Here is a 10760-nt window from a genome sequence, read left to right on the forward strand (position 1 = left end):
CAGTTTTGGTTGTCAGATCCTTACACACAGCTCATGAAGCAACTACTACTCAAATCAATCAGATTAAAGAATCATTGATTGCTTCAAAGATGCTTAATCATCAGTAAATTCAGAAACAAATTTCACCAATAGTTTCCAGACAAACTGTAATTGAAGCCATTCAAGCTAGATTGGAAGCTCATCAAGCTCAAATATCTGATCAGCTTACAGAAGTACAAAATTTAATGGAGCTGATTCTTTCTCTACTGCTTGGTGATAATGCCAAAAAGGGGAGAAAATTGATGAATCTAAATGCAAATAGCTGTCATCGATAGGTAAACAAATGATGAAAATTCTGATGGAGGTAATAAGGGGGAACAGAAGGAGAGCAAAAGTAAAAGAGATGAAGAACTAGTTGGATTAGTGGTTCATTAAAAGCAATCACTAGATTTAAGTCTAGACAAGGAAGAGGAATCAAGAGAAATGAAAGAAGAGTTGAAGAATTGACTGTGACTACTAAAATGCAACAATCTTCACAAGTCACAACTGTTGCTGATGATAACCAAGGTATGTTGGAGAAAGAAGCTGGTGTTGAAGCAAGCCAATATCTTCAAACTTTGAAAGATAAAGAAAGAAAAACAACTCTGTTCTACAAGCATCCAAATATTCAATTATTTGATTCTGAGGTGTGTAGAAGAATATTTGCAAAAGAAAATCCTGGAGTTGATCTTGAACAGCTAAGGCAAACGGACGAAGACTGTAAAAATGCTATGAAGACAACAAATGCTGATATTGCTATTGTTTCTCAAGTACTTTATGAAGATGATCCTTCTAACAGACCTACCAGAGGTATAATTATAAGAAAAATCCATCAGGTAGAAGATGAAAGATCTCTCAGATCACAAGCGATTGGAACTGCTGACATGAAACTTAAAGGAAAGGAGAAGATAGAATAAAAGTCAAGGATTTAAAAGTCAAAAGCCAAAGCTGGAGTCAGTATCTAAGGAATCTAAATCTTAAAATCTGATAGATTTAATCTATATAGTAGATCAAGCTCTTGATACTGAAGAAAACTTACTTGAAGCAGAAATCATTCAAGCTGGTCAAAGAAAGAAGATTTCTGGAAGCATTCTGAGCTGAGGAAGTGGAATTAACCCCTGACATTGCTCAAGTTAAAGAAGCAGTTCAGTATGAAGAGTTAAAGTTTGATATTCATTGAAGCAAGATTGAATATGCATACTTGATTCCTGCATTTAGATAATTTTAACATCATCAATTAGAACTTGTCCATAATTCCATAATGAACAAGTAGGGGGAGATTGTTAGGAGCAATTGATGATATCAAATAGAAACTATCAGAAGTTCACATCAGAACTTATATATCAACAAATGCTGATGACATCAACGAATGATGAAATATCAACGGATGATAGGATATCAACGGATGATGATGTCAATTGATAATGAAATCAGTAATCGTCACATCAGTTGATTTTCGAGGAGGAAAAGGAAGCAGGAATTTCAAGGCGGTGAATGACTTTATCTCATAAGCAATAGTATAGGTTTCCTTGAAATTAATAGAATAGGATTCCTTATACATTGGTAGCTGTGCTTTATATAAAGCATAGTTTAGGTTCATGCTATATGCATTACGACATTGTTATATCTTTCGCATAACCTAGCAGCTCTGAAGGATATTTGTTCATCCTTTCGAGAGAGTACTTTTATAATAAGTTTTTATCAGATAATATAAAAACTGTTGATTCCGTTAAAGCTTTGTCGAATAGATTGGGTTAACTGTATTCACCCCCCTCTACAGTTGATTAAGGGCCTAACATCTATACATGCAGAAATGACTTTTCGATATGTCCGATCTTCACATCTTCATTTGACTTGTCGATATCTCTGAGACTTCTCTATAAGCCATTTTGGACTTCTCGATAAGTCATTCTAGAGTTCTCGGATGACTTCTCTATATTGCTTGATCTGTGACTTGTAGATATCTTTACTTAGAACATTTTTCGTAAAATAGATTTATTCAACTCCAAGCTTCTGTATCATTTCTCTGAGGCATGATCTAACTTGATCTTCTTCCAGAGTTTATTCCTCAGGCTTGAACTGTTTACGGAAAAATACTCCAGTCTAAACTTCTAACCATTTTATAGACTCAAGTAATACAATACAAAATACAAAGTTGATTTTCAAACAACTAAATCTTTGGGTTGTCAATGTGACTTAGTCTTGTTATTTTACAGGCATGTCTTGCACAACAGTTTATATTAGAATTTATCTAATTATTTTTTTATTACAACAAGCGCCGGCGTAACAAAACCTCATAATTAGTATGATTATCATCGACTTATGAAGACGTGATATAAGCTGGTATCATGAGGAAAAATGTACGCCATTTTGTTATGTTATGTATATTATAACATATGTCGGCCTAACAAAGCGTGACAAAAAATGAGCAATAATTATGAATAATTATTTGTTTTATTATAGTTCATGTTTTTCTTAAATAATCTTCCTATTAAATTTTTTAAGAATTTTTTAGGGCCCCTGCGTAGCGCGGCTTTGTTGATTAGTTATATATATATATATATATATAGGGGCTACTCCAATAGAAACCAATTTAAAATAGAAATTAGAAACCAAATATTTTTTTAAAAAAAACTAATTCGAAATATAACACATATGGTATGCAAGTCAATCGTTCAGAGATGTAGAAAAATATAGTGAAATCGGATTTTAAAAAAAACTTATGGTTTGACGGGAAAAATCAAATTAAAAAACGGAGGGGAAAAGCTAAAATTGGGTGTGGGAGGGTGCAGAGTAGTTGGGTGGGGTGATTTAGGGGGACCATTAGATTAGGTAGATCTAATGGCTTAGATTAGTTCCTAGTTTCTATTTTAATTTTAGTTTATATTTGATCATTCCCCTATATATATATATATATATATATATAGATTCAGTGTTACAGATTTCGGAAATCAGAATTATTCGGTTGAGGTACCGATTTACGATTTATCGGACGATTTTTAAAAAATCGGATGATTTGTCGGCAATTTATCGGAAATCGGTCAAATCGGACAATTTTTTGACCAATTTTAAGCGATTTATCGGCGATTTTTGAAAAATCGGACGACTTCTGAAAAATCGGATGATTTCTATAACACACACACACAAATATATATATATATATATAGCTATATATATAAAGGAAAACCACTGGAACTCCAGAATCGTCTGAAAATTATTTATCTATTTTTCTAGAGCTCCTTTATTTTAATTCAGTAAAATTAAATTTTCTTATATACATTTGAATTAATATGGAAGATAATAAATATTTAGAATTTAATCCTGTTTAGAATTTGTTAATCGAATTAATATGGAAGATAATAAAAATTTAGAAGTTTATATTATTTAGAATATATTTAAACAAAATTTACCTTTTTCTCAACGAAATTAAATCGTAATTTTCTATTTAAATTTGAAGTTTAAACCTATTATATTTGTTTATCTATTTTTTAGAATTTCTCTATTTTAACTCAATAAATTAAATTTCCTTATATACATTCGAATTAATAGGGAAAATAATAAATATTTAGAAGTCAATCCTATTAAAAATTTGTTTAATTGAATTAATAGGAAATATAATAAATATTTATAAGTCAATCATATTTAGAATATATTTAAACAAATATTAGATTTTTCTCAACTAACTTAAATCGTAATTTTCTATTTAAATTTGAAGTATAAACCTATTATATAAATGAATATATACATTCGAAATATAGGGAAGATAATAAATATTTAGAAGTCAATCTTATTTAGAATTTATTTAAACCTATTTTACCTTTTTATCAACTAACTTAAATCGTAAATTCCTGTCTAAATTTGAAATTTAAACCTATTATATATAGGAGTATTCTGGATATATATATATATATATATCTGTGTGTGTGTGTGTGTGTGTGATATCCCAAATCCGGGGTCAAGATTGGCTGTCACTAAAAAAAACCTTCACAAAATATATAAAATAACATACAAATGACCCCATAATTTCAGATCGTTTACAGGTTATGGTATGGAACAAGAATCTAAACTTCTAAAAAATTTCCAACCACTAAAATACGAGTTTAATTACCTCTATACTAATTCCCTTGTCTTATTCTTTCTAACATCTTCATCCTCTTGCAACTGAGATCTTTCTAATTTCTGCTGTCTATTAAAATCTATTCACTTTTATCCTCATTTATTTCTGAAAGAAATAAGAATTTAAAAAGCAAGAGTGAGCCAAAAATACCCAGCAAGTACATAATTGATTTCCAAGTATCAATATTAAAGGAAATTTCCGAATTTTTTTAAATAACTTCTAAACGTTTCTATTTGTTTGACGTAGTTGAATGAATAAACTTTGGCTGTTATTAACCCTTAATTATAATCAAAAGTGACGAGCAATTCCCGGATTCATCTCCTGAATTAGGGTTTGGTCCGGTTTTGTAATCATAAAACTTTTCAATAGAGAATGCCGATAATGGAGATCAACAATAAATTAGACTGGACACTAGTTTAACATTCACACTCATACCCTGCTGATCAATCAAGATATAGTGTAGATTTATACCTACTTGTATAGATCTATTCGGGTACCCAGGCACTATGGCCCAAAGGTTCGGTCCATCCCCGGCCCATAGGGTCCAACTCATCACTGGCCCTCATAGTCACCATCCAGCCCGTAGAGTATTTTGCTGTCAAATCATTTTGATTTCAAAATATCCCGATTCAGGGTTCGCAAATAACCCGAAATAACTGGTATTTGCTCAAGAGATCAATCGATAATAAAGGAACAATAATGAAAGGTACATGCATAATTAAGAATAATTGCAGCAAAATATAAACCATTTAACAATTCTGAACATAAAATATGAAAGAATTAGTTGCAGTATATAACGAGAAAGTTCAGGAATACTTGCCTTTATAGGCTTTAACCACTATTACTGGTTGACTTTGGTCCGACTTGAACGTTAGGCTTTATCGTCAAACCACTACCCTATTCTGGATACGATTCCAACACTCGGGTCCTTCGATTAGAACCTTACTTGAGCTTGACGATTGACCACTGGGCTATTTTCAGTCTGACGTCAATCCTCGGGTATTCCGACTAGCACCTATAGAGTCGAAATACCCTAATTTAGACAATCGTTTATGCTTAACATATCCTTGTTATCAAATCTACACATTGGATCTAAAATCCCAACTCATATTTATATGTACTATTGAAATACACATAACAATTAAAATTCATATCTTCGAAATTCGGTACGGTATTTATTTTCAGAAAATATGTATACTCGTCATTTTTGGAAATTAGGGTTATTAGGTATTTTGGAAAAATATTTCACCACGACAAACAATCAAGTTTCTTATAATATATATATCGTTCGATGTCTCGACAATTACATGAAACATTCTCGTATTTCCATAATTTGATTTCTCAGAAATCGGGCAGCGTTTCTTTTATTTATCGGACTATCCCGTCGAAACATAATCGACATCAACCCATCCAAATTACAACACAAACCACAATTCGCAAATCCCAATCACCGATACGGTTTAGTTATTAATTATTATTATTATCCATGTTCTTATGTTTTTATTCGCAGGACTCAGAAATATTCATCATAGTCCACTGTCGGCTCGCCGAGGCTCATCACCGACAACGGTAAAATTCGCGGGTACCCATATAAACTCGAGTGTCCGACACGAATTCTACCGATATCATAATAATTTCTGCACCAAGTATAATATATTTTCACAAATCCAATCAATTTAATTTCTGCAGGAACAATAAAAATGAAAATAATTATTATCAAAATTAAATTGAGGCAACAAACAACAGGCAACTTCCACAAGCAACAGGCAACACACTCGCACAACAACAATCACACGCACCACCACACCTCTCGGAAATTTCCGAGAGGCGGAAATGATAAGTGGATTTTATCTCTACTTGGAACGCTTCATTACAAGCTTAAGTTGATGTTTTGGACTCAAGTTGTCAGTATTTTGATGTGTTTTTGCATCTCAGGCACTAGTTGGAGGAAGAATGGAGCTTTTATTGAATATATGCTGAAATGGCCAAGAATCTGAAGTCAAGGCCATTTCCAAATTGTAGAGGATCTCGAGAGCTTCGCGTGGACTGCGTATTCATCAAATTCTGATTAGCGGAGCAAAAGTTACAAAAAAAAAAGAAAATTCAGAATTCCAACAACCGAAGCACGGCGCGCCCGTGCTGGGAAGTGGGACGGCTGAAACAACAGAAGCACGGAGCACCCGTGCTGGGAAGTGGGGTGGTCGCGCTGGAATAGCAGAAACAGCGCGCACCCGCGCTGGTATGCGGGGCGGCTGCGCTGGGTCTTCTGGGCAGAATCCTGATTCTACTTGATTTTTGAGTGAATTAAAGCCCTGATCGCCCTAAAACATATATATATCCTAAATAAGATGTTTTTAACAACAATGAGGCCTGGGAGTGCAATAAGAAGACCTATAGAGCACGAGAAGGCTACGGAGAAGAATACTTTTGTTTTCTTTAATATAGTTGATACTTGAATGCTCATTTTCAATTTGTCATTGAACCCTAGTACTCTTATATTGTTTATTATCATGCTTTCATTGGAATCCATGGTGACGATGAGTCCGATTATTGGCTAATCGTTATCGTGGGGTTCTAGAGGATTTACTTATGGATTTCTATAGTTAATTTGTTCAATATCTTGGTGTGTGGTGATTGATTGATATCCTAGTATTGGTTGTACTTATTCGTCTTATATGCGTAGCTAACATATAAGATAGCGTGTTAATCTCTATTGAAGTGACAGTGAATATCAAGATATAGAACTTGCCATGCTAGCATAGGTTCATGTATTGGTTATGCATGATTCGTAGGTAATTTTAACCATCTTACTTGCCCTATGTAATCACAATAGATAACTTGCGCATTAAACCGTTATATTTTCAATTCTTATAGATATATAAGGACTAAGCATAATTGGTGTCTATTAAACTTCTATCTCTTTTGTGGATGCTTGGTAGTAGGGTATTCGTACAATGAAAGTTGGCGTTTACCATACATTGAGCGATAACCATACATTGTTGCATAGGTGCATAAATTGAACTTAAGCTAAACCAGTATCTGTGAGAACGAATCTGATTTATATCTTATACTACGTGCGAACGCGTATACTTGCGAGAATTTTAGCGCGCATTTTTGCCCTAACAAGTTTTTGGCGCCGCTGCCAGGGACTCGGTGTTAATTTTTAGTTTATGTGTTTGTCATCGGTGGTCGTTAAAGTTCACTGACTCGGATTCTTTTACTTTCACGGTTTATTTGTTTGTGTTTCAGGTACATATTACAATGGGAGATCCAGCAGCACGAACGAAAGCCTTGATGGATTTTTCTCAACCCAAGATCAATGACATTCAATCTAGCATTGTCAGGCTAGCTATCACAACTAATACCTTTGAGATCAAGCCTGGCATAATTCAGATGTTGCAGAATTGAATCCAGTTTGGGGGTTCTCTAACGGAAGATCCCAATATGCACATTAGGGATTTCATTGAGATCTGCGACACCATCAATTTCAACGGTGTTTCTAAAGATGCTGTGAAGCTGAGACTATTCCCATTCTCTCTGAGGGACAAGGCTAAGAGCTGGTTACACTCTCTACCAACTGGTTCGATTGCTACTTGGGAAGATCTTGCTCAAAAGTTTCTCACTAAATTCTTCCCTATGGCAAAGACAGCTGCAATCAGAAACGCTATTACTCAATTTGCGCAGCAAACAAGAGAATCTCTATGTGAAGCTTGGGTACAAGGAGATGCTTAGGAAGTTTCCTCATCATGGAATGCCTGATTGGATGATCATCAATTATTTTTATAATGGTTTGGGAGCACAGCCTAGACTCATGCTCGATACATCATCAGGTGGAGCCTTATGGGCTAAGAGCTACGATAAAGCTTATGATCTAATTGAACTGATGGCTGCTAATGAATATCAGTATCCAACTTTGAGATCATCACAAGGCAAGGTAGCAGGAGTTCTTCAAGTGGATACAACTATGTCTATCACTGCTCAACTAAAGGAGTTGTCTATGAAGATCAATTCTATGACTTACGATGGTGTTAATCAGATAACCAGTGTTTGTGAGCTATGTGCAGGTTCGCATGTGACGGAGCAATGCGCTATATCTAGTGAATCAGCTCAGTTTGTGAGCAACTTTCAGAGATCGCAGCAACCAGTTCCAGACACTTATCATCCTGACAACATGAATCATCCTAACTTTAAGATGGAGCAACAATCCGAATGCGATGCAACAGCCGTTCCAGCAGTTTGGAAATGAGCAATTCAATCTTCCTGGTTTTCAGCAACAATTTACACCAAGACAACAACTCCAACAACAAACTCATGGAGTTGCAGGTCAATATTCAAATGAAAAATCTGAATTGGAGGAGTTGAGGCCTATGTGCAAAAACCAGGCTCTTATATGCCAAAGCCAAGCTGTTTCTATAAGGACTCTGGAGGACCAAATAGGGCAAATTGCTAATGCCTTATTGAATCGACCACCAAGAATGCTTCCTAGTGATACAAAAGCCAATCCATAAAAAATGGAAGTTGAAGAACAGGTGAACGCCATCATATTGAGGTCTGGAAAGGTCGCAAGCCCCAAAATTCAGCAAGACGAAGAGCCTAAAAAATATCAAGTTTCAAAAAATGAAGTTGTGGCTGAAGAAGAAGTGTTGAAGGATGCCGAGGTGGAACCAAGGAAGAAAACTGCGGAACACACTCCTCCTGAGGGTAATACAGGGGAGAAACATGTCTATCCTCCACCTCCTTTTCCTAAAAGGCTGCAGAAGCAGTAGTTGAATAAACTATTTGCTAAGTTTCCTGAGGTGTTCAAGAAACTTCATATCAACATACCTTTCGCTGAAGCTCTTGAACAGATGCCTAGCTATGCGAGGTTTATGAAAGGTATTCTCTCTCGGAAAGTGAAGCTCGATGACTTAGAGACCGTTGCTCTTACGGAGGAATGCAGTGTTTTGCTGCAACAGAAGTTGCCTCCGAAGCTTAAAGATCCTGGAAGCTTCACTATTCCTTGCACCATCAGAAACTTGTCATTCAACAAGTGTTTGTGTGATTTAGGAGCTAGCATCAATTTGATGCCCTTGTCTATCTTCAAGAAGCTTAGTCTGCCTGATCTAAAACCAACATACATGCCATTGCAACTAGCTGATCGTTCCATCGCTTATCCACGAGGTATAGTAGAGGATGTCTTGGTCAAGGTGGATAAACTCAATTTCCCTGTTGACTTTGTAATTCTTGATTTTGAGGAAGATAAAAAGATTCCCGTCATCTTGGGAAGACCATTATTGGCTACTGGCCGAACTATGATCAATGTGCAAAAAGGAGAGCTTACGATGAAGGTTCATGATCAGAAGGTCACTTTTAATGTGTTCAAGGAAATAAAGTTACCCACAGCTAAAGAGGAGTGCTTTAAATTAAAGTGGGTCGACTCTGTAGTAAATTCGGAACTTGAGCAATTGCCAAAGTCAGATACCTTAGAGAGATCCTTAATAGAGAAATCAGTTATTGATGACAAAGAAGGAGCAGAGCAACTGCAGGTTTTGAATGCACCTCCGTGGAGGAGGAAGTTGGATATGCAATTTGATTCTCTTGGGTTAGGAGAGCTGAAAATTTCTCAGAAGTGTCTCAAGCCATCTTTTGAAGATGCTCCCACACTTGAGCTTAACCCATTACTAGATCACTTGAGTTATGCATTCTTAGGTGCATCGAATGACAAGGGGTTGGGATATATTTTTAATGATATAGAGAGTGGATGGACGGATCTTCCAGTGCCTACAGAGGGTCCTTCTCATGCGCATCAGGAAGTTGATAGGACTTGTGTTGGTGATGCGCAGTACAGGCGATTGACTAGGCGTATGGAGGCTATGCACGACATTCACCGTCATTTTGTTGCAGATTTGACACAGGCTTTGGGCACTATTTTCCGAGCCACTGTTGTCGAGGTTGATTGGCCAGCTGATCCTCCACCCGAGGAGGGTGATCTTTCCGACGACTATGTATGCCTGAAATCCTTATTATTGCCTTCAATGAGGACATTGAAAATTCTAAGTTTAGGGGTGATAATGTAAGGATTAGTTTGTGTGTGTCCACATAGTTCATATAGATTCATATAGATTTATGTTGCATGTTAATTGTACTTCATTCATATTTTTGCATGATTATTCATATAGGACATATTTGTTTATTTTTTTAAATATGTGATTTCATATAGTTGCATTTGCATGCATATAACATGATCCCTTAGGTTGAGCTATTTCTGATTGATTGGTTGATGTTGATGTGAGAGTAGTGATGACGGATAGAGTGTTGATTAAGTCTAATGAATTGATTTGCATATCTAGAAACAAATATTTTCACAAAGTCTTATATGATTGCTTTTGATCTAGATCATAATTATGCTTGTTTATTTTAAAATTTTTGCTATTCTCGTAATGACAAAAAGAACACTGAATTTTTAAACTGGAGAAAAACTTGGATTTCATTGCTAGTTGTGAATAAGGCTAGGTGTCAAATGGCTAGTAGCCGGCTCATATTTTTATGAGTAGTCTAGGGTTGAATGAGATGGAGCGAAACACACTCATTCAGAAATTGTTGAAAAAAAGAAAAAAAAAGAGAAAAAATGGAAAAAATGGAAAAG

At 35.4% G+C, this 10760-nt stretch overlaps 1 non-coding gene across 1 annotated transcript; it reads right to left on the reverse strand.

The window, feature by feature from the left end:
- Positions 1-7786: 7786 nt before the first annotated feature.
- On the reverse strand, positions 7787-7888 carry LOC141694968 (small nucleolar RNA R71). Its single transcript, XR_012564245.1, has one exon. It is a non-coding gene; the product is annotated as a small nucleolar RNA R71 (small nucleolar RNA).
- Positions 7889-10760: the final 2872 nt, after the last annotated feature.

This window comes from Apium graveolens, chromosome 10, assembly GCF_009905375.1.
Source record: "Apium graveolens cultivar Ventura chromosome 10, ASM990537v1, whole genome shotgun sequence".
Lineage (NCBI taxonomy): Eukaryota > Viridiplantae > Streptophyta > Magnoliopsida > Apiales > Apiaceae > Apium > Apium graveolens.